This window comes from Enhydra lutris, unplaced genomic scaffold (genome assembly GCF_002288905.1).
Source record: "Enhydra lutris kenyoni isolate GAN:26980312 unplaced genomic scaffold, ASM228890v2 scaffoldscaffold70, whole genome shotgun sequence".
In the NCBI taxonomy this organism is placed as follows: domain Eukaryota; kingdom Metazoa; phylum Chordata; class Mammalia; order Carnivora; family Mustelidae; genus Enhydra; species Enhydra lutris.
In genome coordinates, this window is record NW_019154154.1 from 6,141,789 (window position 1) to 6,161,028 (window position 19,240).

General features: G+C 37.9%; 1 long non-coding RNA gene across 1 annotated transcript in view; it reads left to right on the plus strand.

The window, feature by feature from the left end:
* LOC111159863 overlaps nt 1-19,240 on the plus strand; it is a 75,315-nt gene that overhangs the window by 26,322 nt on the left and 29,753 nt on the right. The window lies entirely within an intron of this gene.

Sequence of the window (19,240 nt, forward strand, 5' to 3'; positions counted from 1 at the left end):
GAAGGTCACTGCAGGGCCTATGGAAGAGCCGTGAACATGGTCCACAAGCCAGGGAGTGTGTAGGTATCTGCCATACTGAAGGAACAAAAGATCAGATGATAAAGTGCTCTGTCCTATTTCCCACCCCATGTCTGCCCCTCAGAGCTACTACAGTGGGAGAGAAAGGAGACCACACAGCCTCCGAGAGGGAGAAAAGGAGCAAAATAAGGGGAGGAGGGAAGGGGAAGTGAAATAAGGAAGAGTGAAAGCCCGTCTTCCCCACAGATGTCTCTGAATGTGGGTCATCTGTAAATTGATGTGATGATAGACCCATCTGTAAATTGGGTATGAAATCGCAGTGTTGGTGTACACTAGGCTTTGTAACATTTGAAAGCCACTTTCAACTTCCAAAGTGTGAGTTTTTTCTCATAAATGAAGGGACTAGAAGGCGGAAGGAATCACTGAAAGTGTTGTCCCAGACCAGAAAAGACATCCAGCTCTGCATGTCTGAAGGAAGTGGTTGGAGGAAAAAATATTTCTGTCTGGTTTCCTATAGAGTTCGACCCGTTTTTTTTTTTTTTAAATGTCAGTTCTATTGGCCTTTGTCCCACACCTCATGTGGGTCAGCATCTTGTTTTAAATGTTTATGGGCGCTAAATCATTTAAGCTTTGCAATATCCCCAAAGAGAATAATTATTATCCCCATTTAAAGATGAGGAGGAAAAGGTCTGTGCAGGGTAAATAATGTATCATAATGAAAAAAGGGGATACATACTTTGTAGGTTCTGTGTTTTGAAAGTTTCTCCAATCACTAATAATTTAGGAAATAATGTGGCTGCTTCTGGAGTTCTGAACAACAGAGAAAGGAATTTTAGCATTAATAATAAAATTATTCCAATACAGAAATTAACAGGACAGTTTAACTATAAGAAAAATGGTATTCTGCTTTTCACTCAGAGTCACGTGTCCCTTGTGAGCTCCTAAGATTTTGCCCTTTTCTTACAGATTTAGAAGTTCTTCCTTTACATACTGATATAGCCATCCCCTGAAACATCCTATCCTTTAGTACTAGGGCTGTTTGCATTCTGAATTATTAAACAGGCTGACAACTGAGTTGAGTGAGAAATGAGTTTCTCTGAGTTGCATTGGAATTTCTGCAGAAGGCAGAAGAGCTCATTGAGGTGATGGTTGGTTGATTTAATATCCAGTCGCTGGTGTCCATTTCTCTACCACCAGTTACATGGCTGAGCCTCTATGTGTGGCAAAGAGGTGCTAAAATACAGCAAATTAAGAATTAGTTTTTATTAGATCCTGCTGTTTGTTTTCACTGTTTGGATCTTAAAACTCCCAGAGAGTTCTGATTCCAGGGGTGAAATGAAACCATTTTGCTACCTTATTTGTCTTTTACAAAGCCTACTAAACTAATTGTTAAATAACAAAGCATGCATCCACGGGTGTAGTAGGACAGAAGTTAATACTCATTAGCCTGAAGACTGAAGTCTAAAATGGGCTTCTTTTAAAGCATTGACAAGGATATGATTATTTACAACTGTTTATCTCCTTGGGCAAAATCAGTACCTATAAAGTATGGAAATCTGGGTTTGCATTTTTTTCAAAAGATTTAATCTATCTATTTGACGGAGAGAAAGAGATCACAAGTAGGCAGAGAGGCAGGCAGAGAGAGAGAGGCGGCTCACCACCAAGCAGAGAGCCCGATGCGGGGCTTGATCCCAGGACCCTGAGATGATGGCCTGAGCCGAAGGCAGAGGTTCAATCCACTGAGCCACCCAGGTGCCCCTGGGTTTGCAATCTTTTTTTTTATTAATTATTTTAATTAACATATAATGTACTATTTGCCCCAGGGGTACAGGTTTGTGAATCGTCAGGCTTACACACTTTACAGCACTCACCATATCATATATCCTCCCCAATGTCCATAACCCAACCACCCTCTCCACACTCCACCCCCACCAACCCTGTTTGGTTTGTAAGATTAAGAATCTCTTATGGTTTATCTCCCGATCCCATCTTGTTTCATTTTTCCCTTCCCTAACCCCCAAGCCATGCATTGTGCCTTTCAAGTTCCTCATATCAGGGAGATCATATAATAATTGATCAAATAATACTGTCTAGTTCCATTCACGTCATTGCAAATGGCAATATTTCATTTCTTTTGATGGCTGCATAGTATTCCATTGTATATATATCTTCTTTATCCATTCATTTGTTGATGGACATCTAGGTTCTTTCCATAGTTTGGCCATTGTGGACATTTCTACTATAAACATTCAGGTGCATGTGCCCCTTTGGATCACTACATTTGTATCTTTAGGGTAAATACCCAGTAGTGTGATTGCTAGGTCATTGGGTAGCTCTATTTTCAACTTTTTGAAGAACCTTCGTACTGTTTTCCAGAGTGGCTGCACCAGCTTGCATTCCCACCAAGAGAGTAGGAGTGTTCCCCTTTCTCCACATCCTCTCCAATGTCAGTCATTTCCTGACTTGTTAATTTTAGCCATTCTGACTGGTGTGAGTTGGTATCTCATTGTGGTTTTGATTTGTATTTCCCTGATGCTGAGTGATGTGCAGCACTTTTTCATTTGTCTGTTGGCCATCTGGATGTGTTCTTTGCAGAAATGTCTGTTCATGTCCTCTTCCCATTTCTAGATTGGATTATTTGTTCTTTGGGTGTTGAGTTTGATAACTTCTTTATAGATTTTGGATACCATGCCTTTATCTGATATGTCATTTGCGAATATCATCTGCCATTCTGTCAGTTATCTTTGGATTTTGTTGACTGTTTCCTTTGCTGTGCAAAGGCTTTTGATCTTGTTGAAGTCCCAATAGCTCATTTTTGCCCTTGCTTCCCTTACCTTTTGTGATGTTTATAGGAAGAAGTTTCTGCAGCTGAAGTTGAAGAGGTTGCTGCCTTTGTCCTCCTCAAGAATTTTGATTCATTCCTTTCTCACACTGAGGTCATTCATCCATTTTCAGTCTATTTCTGGGTGGGGTGTAAGGAAATGGTCCAGTTTCATTCTTCTGCATGTGGCTGTCCAATTTTCCCAACACCATTTGTTGAAGAGACTGTCTTTTTTCCATTGGACATTCTTTCTTGCTTTTTTGAAGGTTAGTTGACCATAGAGTTGAAGGTCTATTTCTGGGCTCTCTATTCTGTTCCATTAATCTGTGTGTCTGTTTTGTGAAGTACCATACTGTCTTGATGATTACAGCTTTGTAATAGAGCTTGAAGTCTGGGATGGTGATGCCACCAACTTTGGCTTTCTTTTTCAAAATTCCTCTGGCTATTTGGGGTCTTTTCTGGTTCCATATAAATTTTAGGATTCTTTGTTCCATTTCTTTGAAAAAAATTGATCATAGTTTGATAGGGATTGCATTAAATGTGTAGATTGCTTTAGGTAGCATAGACATTTTCACAATACTTGTTCTTCCAATCCATGAGCATGGAACGTTTTTCCATTTCTTTATGTCTTTCTTAATTTCTTTCATGAGTACTATATAGTTTTTTGAGTACAGATTCTTTGCCGCTTTGGTTAGGTTTATTCCTAGGTATCTTATGGTTTTGGGTGCAATTGTAAATGGGATTGACTCCTTAATTTCTCTTTCTTCTGTCTTGCTGTTGGTGTATAGAAATGCAACTGATTTCTGTAAATTATTTTATATCCTGACACTTTACTGAATTCCTGTATGAGTTCTAGCAGCTTTGGAGTGGAGTCTTTTGGGTTTCCCACATAAAGTATCATATCATCTGCAAAGAGTGAGAGTTTGACTTCTTTGCCAATTCGGATGCCTTTAATTTTTTTGTTGTCTGATTGCTGAGGCTAGGACTTCCAGTACTATGTTGAATAGTAGTGGTGATAGTGGACATCCCTGCCATTTTCCTGGCCTTAGGGGAAAAGCTCTCAGTTTTTCTCCATTGAGAATGATATTCGCTGTGGGTTTTTCATAGGTGACTTTGAGGATATTGATGTATGCACTCTCTATGCCTACCCTTTGAAGAGTTTTGATCAGGAAAGGATGCTGTACTTTGTCAAATGCTTTTTCAGCATCTACTGAGAGTGTCATATGGTTCTTGTTCTTTCTTTTATTAATGCATTGTATCACATTGATTGATTTGTGGTTGTTGAACCAACCTTGCAGCCCAGGAATAAATCCCACTTGGTCGTGGTGAATAATCCTTTTAATGTACTGTTGGATCCTATTGGCTAGTATTTTGGTAAGAATTTTCGCATCCGTGTCCATCAAGGATATTGGTCTGTAATTCTTCTTTTTGATGGGATCTTCATCTGGTTTTGGGATCAAGGTAACGCCAGCCTAATGAATTGAGTTTGGAAGTTTTCCTTCCATTTCTATTTTTTGCAACAGTTTCAGGAGAATAGGCATTAATTCTTCTTTAAATGTTTGGTAAAATTCCCCTGGGAAGCCGTCTGGCCCTGGGCTCTTGTTTGTTGAGAGATTTTTGATGACGGCTTCAATCTCCATACTGGTTATGAGTCTGTTCAGGTTTTCTATGTCTTCCTGGTTCAGTTTTGATAGTTTATATGTCTCTAGGAATGCATCCATTTCTTCCAGATTGTCAAATTTGCTGGCATATACTTGCTTATAATATGTTCTTATAATTGTTTGTATTTCTTGGGTATTGGTTGTGATATATCCTCTTTCACTCCTGATTTTCTTTATTTGGGTCCTTTCTCTTTTCTTTTTGATAAGTGTGGCCAAGGGTTTATCATTTTATTAATTCTTTCAAAGAACCGGCTCCCAGTTTCATTGATCTGTTCTACTGTTCTTTTGGTTTCTATTCCATTGATTTCTGCTCTGATCTTTATTATTTCTCTTCTCATGCTGGGTTTTGGCTTTCTTTGCTGTTCTTTCTCCAGCTCCTTTCAGTGTAGGGTTAGTTTGTGTATTTGAGACCTTTCTTGTTTCTTGAGAAAGGCTTGTATGGCTATATACTTTCCTCTCAAGACTGCCTTTGCTGTGTCCCACAATTTTTGAACAGCTATGTTTTCATTTTCATTTGTTTCCATGAATTTTTTCACTTCTTTAATTTCCTGGTTGACCCATTCATTCTTTAGTAGGATGCTCTTTAGCCTCCATGTATTTGAGTTCTTTCTTACTTTCCTCTTGGGATTGAGTTCTAGCTTCAGAGCATTGTGATCTGAAAATATGCTTGGAATGATCCCAGTCTTTTGGTACTGGTTGAAACCTGATTTGTGACCCAGGATGTGATCTGTTCTGGAGAATGTTCCATGTGTACTAGAGAAGAATGTGTATTCTGTTGCTTTGGGATGGAATGTTCTGAATATATCTGTGATGTCCATCTAGTCCAGTGTGTCATTTAAGGCCTTTATTTCCTTGTTGATCTTTGGCTTAGATGATCTGTCCATTTCAGTGAGGGGGTGTTAAAGTCCCTTACTATTATTGTATTATTGTCAATGTGTTTCTTTGATTTTGTAATTATTTAGTTTATATAGTTGGCTTCTCACATGTTAGGGGCATGTTAGATCTTCTTGTTGGACAGACCCTTTGAGTATGATAGAGTGTCCTTCGTCATCTCTTATTATAGTCTTTGGCTTAAAATCTAATTTATCTGATATAAGGATTGCCATCCCAGCCTTCTTTTGATGTCCACTAGCATGGTAAATTGTTTTCCACTCCCTCACTTTAAATCTGGAGGTGTCTTTGGGTCTAAAATAAGTTTCTTGTGGACAGCATATTGATGGATATTGTTTTTTTATCCATTCTGATACCCTGTATCTTTTTATTGGGGCATTTAGCCCATTTACATTCAGGGTAACTATTGATAGATATGAATTTAGTTCCATTATATTGCCTGTAAGGTGATTGTTATTGTATATTGTCTCTGTTCCTTTCTGGTGTACTACTTTTAGCTCTCTCTTTGCTTAGGGGACCCCTTTCAATATTTCCTGTAAGGTTGGTTTGGTGTTTGCAAATTCTTTTAATTTTTGTTTGTCCTGGAAGCTTTTTATTTCTTCTTCTATTTTCAATGATAGCCTAGCTGGATATAGTATTCTTTGCTGCATATTTTTCTCATTTAGTGTTCTGAATATATCATGCTGGTTCTTTCTGGTCTGTCAGGTCTCTGTGGATAAGTCTGCTGCCAATCTAATATTTCTTCCATTGTATGTTATAGACTTCTTGTCCGGAGCTACTTTCAGGATTTTCAATTTGTCACTAAGACTTGTAAGTTTTAGTATTAGATGACGGGGTATGGACCTATTTTTATTGGTTTTGAGGGGAATTCTCTGTGCCTCCTAGATTTTGATGCTTGTTCCCTTTGCCATATTAGGGAAATTCTCTGCTATAATCTCCTCCACTATACCTTCTGCCCCCCCTCTCTCTTTTCTTCTTCTGGGATCCCAGTTATTCTAATATTGTTTCATCTCATGGTATCACTCATCTCTCGAATTCTCCCCTCATGGTCCAGTAGTTGTTTGTCTCTCTATTGCTCAGCTTCTTTATTCTCCATCATTTGGTTTTCTATATCACTAATTCTCTCTTCTACCTCATTTATCCTAGCAGTAAGAGCCTCCATTTTTTATTGCACCTCATTAATGGCTTTTTTAAAATTTTAAATTTAAAATCTAACTTGGTTAGATTTTCGTTCTTTTAATTCTGCAGAAAGAGATTTTATTTCTCCAGAAATTGTTTCTCTAATATCTTCCATGCCTTTTTTGAGCCTGGCTAGCACCTTGAGAATCATCATTCTGAACTCTAGTTCTGACATATTACCAATGTCCGTATTGATTAGGTTCCTCACCTTCAGTACTGCCTATTGTTCTCTTTTCTGTGGTGAGTTTTTCCTGCCTTGTCTTTTTATCTAGATAAGAATATATGAATGAGAGAATAAAATATTAAATTGGTTGCAAAGACCACTGAAAAATGTATGCTAACCAAATCATAAGAGACCCAAAACCGGGGGGAGAAGAAAGGCGTAAAAAAGAAATTTAAAAAAAATTATATGTATATATATATATATATTTGTGTGTGTGTGTGTGTGTGTGTGTGTGTGTGTGTGTGTGTGTGTATATTAGACTGGTAAATAGAACAGAGTCACCCACATAATTTTGGGGGTATTTTGGTCTCTTAGAAGAAACTACCTCCTAAAATTTTAAAGAAAGAAAAACTTATATATATACAAGAATAAGAGTAAACACAATGAAGGGATGGAATATGAGTGTAAAGATGAAAGCTTAAAAAATTTTCTAAAAAAAGGAATTGATATGTTGGTTGGAAAAAGGAAAAAAAAAAGAGGAGAGAATGCTCAGGCTGGAGAGTAGAACAAAGCCATGTGCTAGATTAGCATGTATTTTGATTTACTAGAAGAAATTTATCCCAAAATTTTTTAGAAAAAAAAAACTCCCATATTTATACATAAAATAAGGTTAAATACAATGAAGGGATAAAATATGACTATAACAGTGAAGGTTTAAAAACTTTTTTTTAAAGGTATTGTTAAGATAAAGTAGTTAAAAAATTAAAAGAGGAAAGAGAAAAAGCTAATAGAACAAGAAAAAAATAAAATAAAAAAATTTTTACTTTGCAAGACTAAAGGATCATGGGGAAAAAGCTATGAATTGTATGCATTGCTTTCCCCTAGCTCTGGAGTTCTGCTGTTCTCCTTGATCAGTAAGCTTGGTCTTGGCTGGATGTTCTTGCTGATCTTCTGTGGGAGGGGCCTCTTGCAGAGATTATCAAATGTCTTTGCCCAAGGCAGAATTGCACCGCCCTTGCCAGGGACCAGGCTAAGTAATCTGCCCAGGTTCGCTCTTGGGAGTTTTTGTTCCCTGAACATTTTCTGTAGAGCTTTGGAAGATGGGAATGAAAATGGTGGCCTCCCAGTCTCTAGCCCCAGAGGAGCCAAGAGCTCAGGGCCCCACTCCTCAGTGTGCCCCCAGAGATAAGCAGTCAATCCCTCCTGTCTTCCTGGTCTCTGGCTGCACTCCGAGCTCACCCAGATTGTGACAGAGCATTTCTATCTCTGTCACACAGCCCTGCCTGGAGTCTCCAAACCCAGCAGATTCCTGCCATGCTGCTCCTACCAGAGCAGGAAGGTGAGTATCCCTGGATGTGCCATTTGTGGGGTCCCTGCTTGAAGAGCAGTGGCCCAACAGTGCCTTGGATCATGGTTTAAGGAACCTGGAGCTGAAAGTTCACTCCTCGTCTCCAGCTCCGTCTCTCCAGCCAGCTTCCGCTCTGTTACCTGGGCACTCTGCCACACTTAGGCACCCCCAGTTTTCTGTGACCCTGTGGGTCCTGAGACCACACTGTCCCCACAAGAGCTCTACCCCCGCTTAGCCTTTGGAGCGATGTCCCTCACTGGAGCAGACTTCTGAAAGTTCTGATTTTGTGCTCCGCTGCTCCACCGCTTGCTGGGAGCCGCACCCCCACCCCCCGTCTATTTTCCCGTCACTTTGGATTCATTTCTCTGCAAAGGTAGGACTACCTTTCAGAATGTGGTTGATTTTCTGTCCCTAGAATTGCTGCTCTTCTTCTCTTCTATTTCCTGTTGAGTTTGTAGGTGTTCAGAATGGTTTGATACCTATCTAGCTGAACTCCTAGGATCTGATGTCATTTCAGTCTGCTACTCCTCTGCCATCTTGCCTCTCTCTGGGTTTGCATACTTAAATGAAGTTTTCAAGCCTCGGGACTCTTTTTCTGTTGCAGATTTTATGTTTGCTCTTCCTTTAACCTCTCAAGTACTAGATTCCCTGAAACTGGGAGACACTCCATTTTGAGTGTAAGATTTGCCATGCTTAGTGATGAGAAGGATCTGTTCAGTTCAGTCAACAAAGAGTTGCTAAGGACTCATGTGTCTTGGTGTCAAGGAGGTTGATCTCCCTCTAACTTCTGGACTTGGAACTCTTTTCTGATCCCTTACTCTCAGATAAGTAAAAAGCAATACCATCTACCCAGCTTGTACAGACTGAATTCTTGGTATCACCTGGATCTCTCCAAATTTAGTCAATCATCTAATTCCATTGATTCTGCAAGTTACTGTCTCAGGAATCTAGACCCATGTCACCCATCTCACTCTGCTAACTTAGTCCAGCCCACTGTCTTCTCTTATACAGGTTATTTATAAGAGCTTCTTAATTGAACTTCTTGACACCTGTCTTTTCCACTTTTCATTCATTTTACAAAGTGATATTTATAAAATAAAAGTTTTATAGGGTTAGCTCCCCCACCAAACAACATCTCAGTAGCATTTTATTGCCCAAATTATGAAACCCTAAATCCATTGCAGATGTATGAGTCCCTTGTGACATGGCTCTGCTTTCCTCTGCAAAATCCCTTTGAACATGATCATCATCCACTGGGCTCAGAGGCTAGGGGAAGATTAATTGTAAAGCAAAAAAGACTATTGTTTTGTTCTGTTATTCTTTCCCGTTATTTTTCCAGCATTCCCTTCCTGTTTCCTTGCAACACTCCTCCCTAACTAAACCTGGTGAGTTTTCCATCATCTTTAAGTTTCATCTCATGCATTACTTTTCACTTGGGCCGAGTTGGGTCTCTGGTTACATGATCACCATCATTCTGTATTACCCCCTCTGTCACACCATTTACCACATTCTCCCCACTCTGGTCTCTCAGCTCTGTGTGGTGGACACTGTGTCTTTTTTTTTATTTCCCCCTCACTGAATTGTGGTAAATAATATTTGCTAATGTAATGATTTTCTCTAAAACCTAGTGCTTTTGGAGATTTCTGACCTAGATTTTGAAAAATATTACATATTGATAGATGTGTACACACATACACACACACACACACTCTCTCTCTCTCTCTCCCCTACCTTTCTTCTGGTTATTATATTTTGTGTACCATCCTCAGAGAATCTGAGAAGAGTGCTATATGAGTCCAAGAACAGGATTGGACAATGATTCTTTACTTAATTGAGTTGTTAATCCTACATGCCTGTGGTGATAAACCCCAGAAAATCTGGATAATCCTATATAGTATTCAGAGAGAGCTGGAAACAGCTATAAATACATATCAAACTGTCAAATACCATTATCATTGAGACAACTCTGCAGTCCTTCCAAATTATATTAGGCTATTCTTGTTTCCCAACGTCTTCCCATGCCTTTTCCTATTTTGTCCTTGTTATTCCCTTCACTTTCTATGCTCTTACTCTGTCTACCCAACCCTCTCCCATTTCTCCCTTTTCTTTCTTCCTTTGTATTTATCTATCTATTTATTGACATTTTTCTCATCTGCCTCCATGATTCTGCCTTCAGGAATTGTCATCCTTTCTCACTCTTATTGCTTTTCTCTCCTGTCCATCATTCCCTTATCGCATTTCTTTTAGGGGTGGTAAAGACTTCCGGGTCTGTCTTCTCTCAGTCCATTTACATTGTCTTCTCAGTCTTCTTCTCTTGCTCCACCCTCTGGCCCCTGTGGGGTACTGTGAGCACCGGACTGTGCCTCCTGGTGTGGAGGGCTGTTGCCTGCAGGCCACAGTAAGCCCCAGCATTCTCCTAGGCAGCCCTGTTTATTCTAGATTAGCATCCATATGACTCACAGGCAGGGAAAGTAGTTGAAATTCCATAGATAAGCAAATAATTCTTGGCAGTTTCCAAATGAAAGCAACTGTACTGCCAAAAGGCTTCTGTTTACCACACAAAACAAATGTTGTTCCTCTTTCAATTCCAAAAAAGCATCTTAAAAGCATCCTTTCACAAGAACATTGTTCTAGCCTTTATGTCTAATTAGATGTAAAGAAAATCCTTTGTTATTTTTGCTACACAATTTAGGCTTGGCTAATAACCAGAGATAAATAATAGTTTACCCCTGCTGGTTTCTGCAGCAACACGCTTCTGAATAAAATAAGTTCACAGGCTCAGTACAAATTCAGTGAAAGGCCTTTCTTTCCTATATTCCTTTCTCTCTCTTCCTTGATTCCTTTCACCTCATAGTAATCCTTTTTTATTTTTTTTCTTTGGGAGCTTGGCAGTATGGTTTCCATAAATATTTTGAGGAAAACAGCCTAGTTCCTTTTTTTTTTTTTTCTTCTTCATTGCCCCATTTAATATGTTTTCATCTAGAAGGCACCTTGAGTCTATTGGCTTCTCTAGTTGTAACTTAGCTGTTCTGTTGAGACTGGATGCGATGGGTGATAAGCAAAGGCATCAGAACACAGGCGATTGGCCCATGCGGCATTGGCAGGGTAGCTACACCAATGTTTGAAGTTTTTTTGTTTGTTTGTTTTGTTTTGTTTTTGTTTTTGTTTTTGTTTTCCTCCAAATACACAGTCTTTTCTTTTTTCTTTTTCCTGAAACCAAAGTAAATTTCTCCTGGTTTGTGCCTTTGTTGAGATTCCTTTACTCAGTACGCTAGTGGTGTTCTTTACTTCCACAGTCTTCATTTTGTTTTTTTATCCAAGTCACCCATTGCATCTGCTCTGAACACAGTGTCTTTGGGTGCCCACCTACTTGTGTTTGCTGCTTCTCTGATGTTCAAGCACAGATGAAAGGGCAAATGTGTGGCAAGGACCCCAGACCTGGAATAGATCCCTCCTGGAGCTAAGGCAAAGCATGCATTCTAGCACATGGCCAAGTCAGGAGACAGGGCTTTGGTTCTGACTTCACCATAGACTGCCATGTGGCCTTGAGCAAATCTCTTGTCTGATCTATGCCTTTAAACTTTTATCCTCTTTCCCTACTTGGCATTCTTATTACGGAATCAAGTGAGATGCAGCGGTGACATTTTTGAAGAAAAAATTTAAGTATTATTTTGACATGAGTTTTATGCTTCTGGAAGGATAAAATTGTACATATTATTTGGCCCTCTGTCAGTGCTATTGCTCTAAGGTTCTTTTCTTGAATTTGGAACTTGGAATGGAGAGAGAGCGAGAGCACATTTGGTGTTGTATGCCATCAATGCTGATGGTGCTAGACCCATGCAGCAGTCCCCCTGAATGACCCCAATGGCTGGGTATCCAAAGCATTGATTCTTGAATTCTTCTACAAATGTCATTCAGGTACTCTGCCCTGCTTTCTCTTTTTTGAGTAAATCTAGCCATTTCATTGACTTGGGACCAAAAATATCTTAACAACTACAGTCAGTTATAACATGATTGAACTTTCAGTACAAGCAAGCATTGGCTTACTTCATATTCTATGTCGCATAATCTTCACAATAACCTAGTGGGTAGATAACTATTATTATTTCGATTTATTAGATTAGGAAACTGAGGTTGACAGAAGTTAAATAATTTAGTTAAGGTTACACTCAGAATATGAAAGCTTTCCAATCCTACACCGATGACCTTAGCCTATATGCTACACTTATTTAAGGCAGCTTGTTTATGTGAGCCAATATATTGCAAGAGTTGGCATTGGAACATGGAAGCAGAACAAAAAAGGAATTGTGTTGTTAGAGAAGAATTTGTGGTGGGTAGGGAGGTTTAACAAGCCTTTTAGAATGCTGGGAAAAGCAGAATGGAAAATTCATATTAGCTCTTGGGAAGAATTTCTTGACCATAAGGTTTGTAAGCAAGGGAATAAGTTACTGAGGGGATAGTAAAATTAAAAGGTCTAATAAAATATTAAATAACTATTCATATGGAGTAGTTTATGTAGGCTTTAATGTGAAGGCAGGGAATTGGAATTGAATTCAGCCTTGAAAAATGTTGTGGACTCTTACAAGCGTAAAAAATTTAATAGCTAATAAAAAATTTTTTTCCCAATAAGGAGATGCATGGCTTGTAATACTACAAATATCAAAATTATGTATTTTACTCTAAGCATGAATGATCAGGAGTAGTAGCTAATTATAAAGATTGGGATTAAATGAAATTTTAAATTCCTTTGCATATATATAAATTGACATGAAATCATACTGAATATTACTATTTGAGAAATCATGGAAATGCCCCTAAAACTGAAGATAAATAAATTCTTTTATACTTTTTCAAATTGGATAAAATAGGTTCTTAAATCTGTAGGCCAATAGCCTTGATCTCAGTCCTCCTGAATATTCTACACTATAATGAGAAAACCTGGAAAAGACCATGATAATCCCTACGGACCGGGATAGCTTCACTAAGAAAAATCTCTTACTCTCATTTCCTTTTTGGAGACGACGCTACTAAGTTTGTAGCAGGAGAAGGCCAGTGCTATGGAATATCATGATTGTAGCAATGAAAGAATTAAATGGGAAATGGGAAAGTATTGCCAGTATTTTATAAACATTTGAAATTAATTATCAACTATTACAAGAGTGATTAGATTGGATTAGATTAGATTACAAGAGTGATTAGATTGGTCTCCAACTTGGAGGGAAGGTTTTTTTGGTTTTTTTTGTTTTTGTTTTTTGTTATGTTTTGTTTTGGTTTGGTTTGTTTTGTTTTTGGAGAGAGAGAGAAAAAGAGAAAGCAGGGGAGGGGCAGAGGGAGAGAGAGAATGCCAAGGAGGCTGCATGCCCAGTGAGGGCTCGATCTCACTACCCTGGGATCACAACCTGAGCTGAAATCAAGACTCTGATGCTTAACTGACATAGCCACCCAGGCACCCCATTGGAGGAAAGTCTTTAGTGGATTTTCCCATAAATCTTATTGTTACTATCTCCAATCCAGAGGTGTCATCAGAGGATTTGAAATGTTAGTTTTATAAACTTTATAAATTGAAGTGTAATATATATACAGATAAGTGCCCTACACATAAATATAACTCCATGATTTTCATAAAGTTAAGCCACCCTTGTCGCCAGCATCAAGAGCAAAAGAAAACATTACCAGGATTTCAGAAGGTCTCTCATGCTACACATTTCCCATTACCAGATGCCCCTGACTTCTAATACAGTAGATGCGTTTTACCTATTGCTCAAGATTATATCAATGGCATCATATATTGGTTGGTATTCTTTGGTACACAGCTTATTTTGCTCAGCATCGCATTGGTGAGATTCATCTCTTGTTGCCTGAACAATAATTTGTTCATCCTCATGGCTGTTTGTAGTGCAACAATGCACAAACATTGCCACAATGTATTTAATGTGTTCTACTGTTGATGGACATTTGGCTAGTTTCCAGCTTGGGGATATGAATAGCACTGATGTGAATATCCGTGCAATACTCATGATGTGAATTGTGTGAACATACTTACATACTTCTGTAGTGGCTATGCTGAGAGAATTGCAAGATCATAGGGTGTGCATATTTTCAGTTTGAGTTGAAACAGCTAAGGAGTTTTCAAGGTGATTGTTGCAATTTGTAATTCTACCTGAAGTGCTTGAGAGGTTCAGTTGTTACACATTTGAGCAACGTAAGGTAGGCAGCCACTTTGATTTTAGACATTCAGATGGATGTGTTATGGCATCATTTGTTTTATTTTATATTTTTAGAATTGAGGTGTAATGCAAATACCATAATATTTACCGTTTAAAAATGTACAATTCAGTGCACTTTACAATATTCATCATGTTACACGACAGTCTCGTTATCTAATTCTGGAATATTTTCATCATCCCAAAAGGAAACCTCACACCTCTTGGCAGCTAAGCACCATTTCCCTCTACACCAAGCTCTGAAAACTACGTTCTGTAGTACTTTCTGTCTTTATGGACTTTATTCTAGACATTCTGTATAAAGGGAATCTTACAGTTTGTTTATAACTATCCTAGTTGGTGTAAACTGGTATTGTGTTGTGGTTACGGTTTGTATTTTCCTAATGCCTCATGCTAATGAATATCTTCTTGTGCTTATTTTCTATTTGCATATCTTCATTGGAGAAATGCCTATATAAATCCCTTGCCTGTTTATTAATTGAGTTGTCTTTTTATTGTTGAATTGTAATATTTCTTTATAGCCAGTATATTAGAATTTTATTGGATGTATGCTTTGCATTGATACATGACTTTTTCCCCATTTTTATGAGTTGTCTTCAGCTTTCTGGATGATATTCTTTGGTGCACAAATATGTTTAATTTTGATGAAGTTTAATTGACCAAATTTTTGTTTAGTGGCTTATGCTATTTGTGTCATATTTAAGAAACAATTGCCTAGTTGGAGGTTATAGAGATTGACACCCATATTTTTGTCTGAGAATCTTACGGTTTTGCCTCTTCCATTCAGTTCTTTAATTAATTTTGAGCTTTTTTTTCCCCTTTGGATATAGTGTGAAGTAAGCTTCCAAATTTATTCTTTTGCATGTGGATATCCAGTTATTTCAGCATTATTTATTGAAAAGACCATTCTTTCCCCCAGTGAATTGTCTTGGCACCACTGCTGAAAGTCAATTGCAGTAAATGCTTCTGTGGTTTTTCTGGCTTTATTTTAATTTTCCCTTGCAAGTCATCATACTTAGCAACTATCCCATATACTTTATTACCATTTAGAGATACTCCTTTGTGAAGCCTTTTGCAAATCTCTGCCATTGTCTTAATTGATTTATAGGAACCCTATGTATTTTTGTATATTAGGTTTTTTTTTTTTAATTTAAAAAATATTTTATTTATTTATTAGAGAGAGAGAGGGCAAGCACAAGCAGGAGGAGCAGCAGGCAGTGGGAGAAGAAGCAGGCTCCCCACAGAGCAGAGAGCCCAGTGTGGGGCTCTGTCCCAGGACCCTGGGATCATGACCTGAGCGGAAAGCAAAAGCTTAACTAACTGAGCCACACAGGTGCTCTTGTATATTAGGTTTTTTGTCAGCATATGTCTTGTAAGTATTCTCTGCTACCTTATGGAATGATTTTTGACCCTTTTGATGGTGTCTTAATAAATAAGACTTCAAAGTTTTAGTGTAGTTCAGTTTATCATTTTTCCCTTTATAGTTAGTGATCTGCATCCTTATTAAGTAATTTTAGCCAATGCAATTTTTGAAAATATTTTATTTTTCTAAAATGCTGATCATTTTACCTTTCACAGATCTCCAGTCCGTCTGGAATTGATATATGTGTATAGCATGGAGATAGATTTAGTTTTGATATATGGTTAACCAACTGAATCAGAATCATTTATTAAAAAGAGCCCCTTTTCTCTACTGCACTGGAGCGTCACTTACGTTATAAACAAGAGTACTGAGTCTATGTGGGTCTGTTCCTGTACTTCCTCTTCTATATCATTCATGTCTGTTTCTCATCTCTCTCTCTCTCTCTCTGTTCCATTGGTCTATTTTTTATCTCCATTCAGCAGCAGCCTGCTATCTAAATTACTATTACTTTATAATAAGCTTCGATATTTGGATAAATCTTACAGCTTTGTTCTTTTTCAAAATCGTGTTGGCTATTCTTGATCTTTCATTTTCAATGTAAGTTTTAAAATCAATTTGTCAATGTCTACACAAAAATAAATCTCTCAGGGATTCTGATTGAGATTGCATTGGATCTGCAAATCAATTGGAGAATAGATATCTCTATAATGAGCCTTCTAATCCATGGGTAACATATGTCCCTCTATTTATATTTTCTTTAATTCCTCCCAATATTAACTTTAGGTGACGAGGTCTTCTGAATCTTTTGTTGGATCTATTACAATGTATTTGGTTTATTTGATGCTATTGAAAATGGTATCTTCCTGGTTTACCATTCGTCTTTATCATTGAGAAATATCTTCCTTTATCTCATTTATTGTCTTAAATCTGCTTGCTTGGTTAAGGGTGTCCCATTTCTTTTCCTTCTTTCTTTCTTTTCTTTTCTTCTTTTTTTTTTTTTTAAAGATTTTAGTTATTTATTTGACAGGGAGAGACTCAGCAAGAGAAGGAACACAAGCAGGGGGAGTAGGAGAGGGAGAAGCAGGCTTCCTGCTGAGCAGGAGCCTGAGGCGGGGCTTGATCCCAGGACCTTGGGATCATGACCTGAGCCTAAGGCAGAAGCTTAATGACTGAACCACCCAGGCGCCCCAAGTGTCCCTTTAATTCCCAACTTTTTGGTATTTGTATATTTAAGATGGCTTTCTTGTAAGCAGCGTGTAACAACATTTTCCTTTTTTATCCAATCTAATAATAATATTTACTTGACTATTTAGTTTACTTCTATATGTATTTATTGTTCCTACCATTTTATTATTTATCTCCAGTTAGCCCACCTGTTTTATGTTCCCTTTTCTTCTTGACATGTTTAGTATTTAAGTATTTTTATCAATCTGTTTTTCTCCTTGACTAATTTGTTAGAGATCCTTTGGTTTTGCTCTCATTCCTAACATTTAACTGGTTAACCTGAGGATTATAAAAGGCATTTTAGCTTATTAGAGTCTAATGAAAATGATTACTTTGACCACTTGCTTGATATTGTTAGGACTTGACACACTTTAACTTCATTTACCACCTGCTGCTCACAATTTGTGTTGCCATGTATTTCAATTAGGGCATATTAAACATATTGTGATGCTTTTTTTTTAAGTTGATAGATTTTGACTTATTCCATGTGCTCACCACCTCCATTTCTGGTTGTTTCTTCCTGAATTTCCATGTTTACCCCTAGGAGTCATTTTTCTGCTGTCTGGGGAACTCCATTTGCCATTTCTTTTCCTGCGTGTCTGGTGGGGACACATTTTCTCATTTTGGGGGGTTTGTTTCGCTCTCGCTTTTGCTTAGAGGTAAGGAACAGATGATATTAGCAATCCCCTCTTCCCTTTTACTCCCGCTCTAGCTGTAGACAAAGCCAATCCGGGGGACGTTTTGATTCTGCAGAGAAGATACATTTATCCATTGTCACCTTCTCATAATCACAGGCAGAGAGGGAATGAAAGAGACCCAATTATTGATGTTTTGACCTTTGAATAGATTCAGTCCTAGAAACTGAGAAGGATGGGCCAATGGCTATCTTTCATCAACCAAAGGGTCAATTTTGCTTCAGTAGAGTGACTCCACATGAAAACTTGAAGAAAAGGGGGGAAGTGGTCTCCTTAAGTGGTCTCGCCTGAGCTGTTCCCTTACTTTCTTAGCTCCTGCTTCTTTTAACCCATTTGTCTGAAATATTAAGTCTGTCAAGTCCTGCTTCCATTTGCATACGTTGTCTCCCCTAATAATATGGAATGCTGAGCATCCTCCTTGAACTGCTGGTTTTGGTATGAATTTTGCCTCCAGAAATTTTAGAAATGGATTAGAACAGCGTACTGATTAAATCCTATCAAGGTCTCACTGTCCTCAGGAATGAAAATTCATTGTGTCTTCAGTTATCATTACAAGCTTCCCAGGTACGTAATCCAGTATAGGTCGACACAGTTTACAGTAAGTTTATGACAAATATTAAGTCATCCTAACAATTTAAGGCCAGCAATATATGGAAGTACACCAGATTTTAGTACAAATTCATTCTTCTATAGGTTATATATATTATATAATATATATTATATTATTATAGAAGATCTATAGATTTTCCAGGGTGAAATTAAAGCTTCAAAATGAAGTTGCAAGTTTAAGTTCTTAGAAGTCGAAGCCTAACTCTTTAAAGTCTAGAATCACATTTTCTTGAAATTTTGTGTCAAAAGACCAGAAGAATTAACCTGAAATTCATTCTTGCAAATTTATTATTTTGCTTTGTCTCTGCAGCAGGGACTTTGGTGTGGTGCTTTTAAATTCTTAGAACAGAGATGGGAGGCCATGGGAGAGAATTCGTAATCTTCTAGGATATAGCCCTGCAGATGCACTGGTGGCAATTCCCTTTGTGTCAATCCTAGACTGAGGACATAGAATTCTATTGCTACATTGTCTAGTTTTTAGTTGCCAGATAACCAGTTGTTACATGATAATCAGCATTGTTTTTTACAGACCTAAGTCATCTACCAGTAGGGGGCAAAATGGTCTCCTTTATACATGTTATTGAAATTGTTCATCTCAACATTTCTTCCAAATGTATGACATGCAAATATATGTGTATACAATGTGCCAGAGCAAACTACATCAAAAAAATCCTACCCAGCTACATAGGCATATTCCATTCTACGGAGGATGAAGCAGGAGAATAACATTATTTTCATTTTTATGAAGCCATGTGTAGGGTCAGTGGACTAATAAATGAAATCTGAATTATTCATCAATCTGTATGTCATTTAGCTCTTTAAAATCAGTGCTGATGGAGTAGTAGAAATGCTCCAGCTCTCTCCAAACCAATATAATTGTCTCCTTCCTTCTCTCTCTTTCATTTTTAACCATTTACTTTTATTCGGGATTTTGGAATCTGGATAAATTTCCATACATTGCCCCTAACAACCATAACAGACATTAATAATTTATGGGCCTGTAGTGTGGAGGGTGTTTGCGAAGGAAATTTTCACACAGAGTGT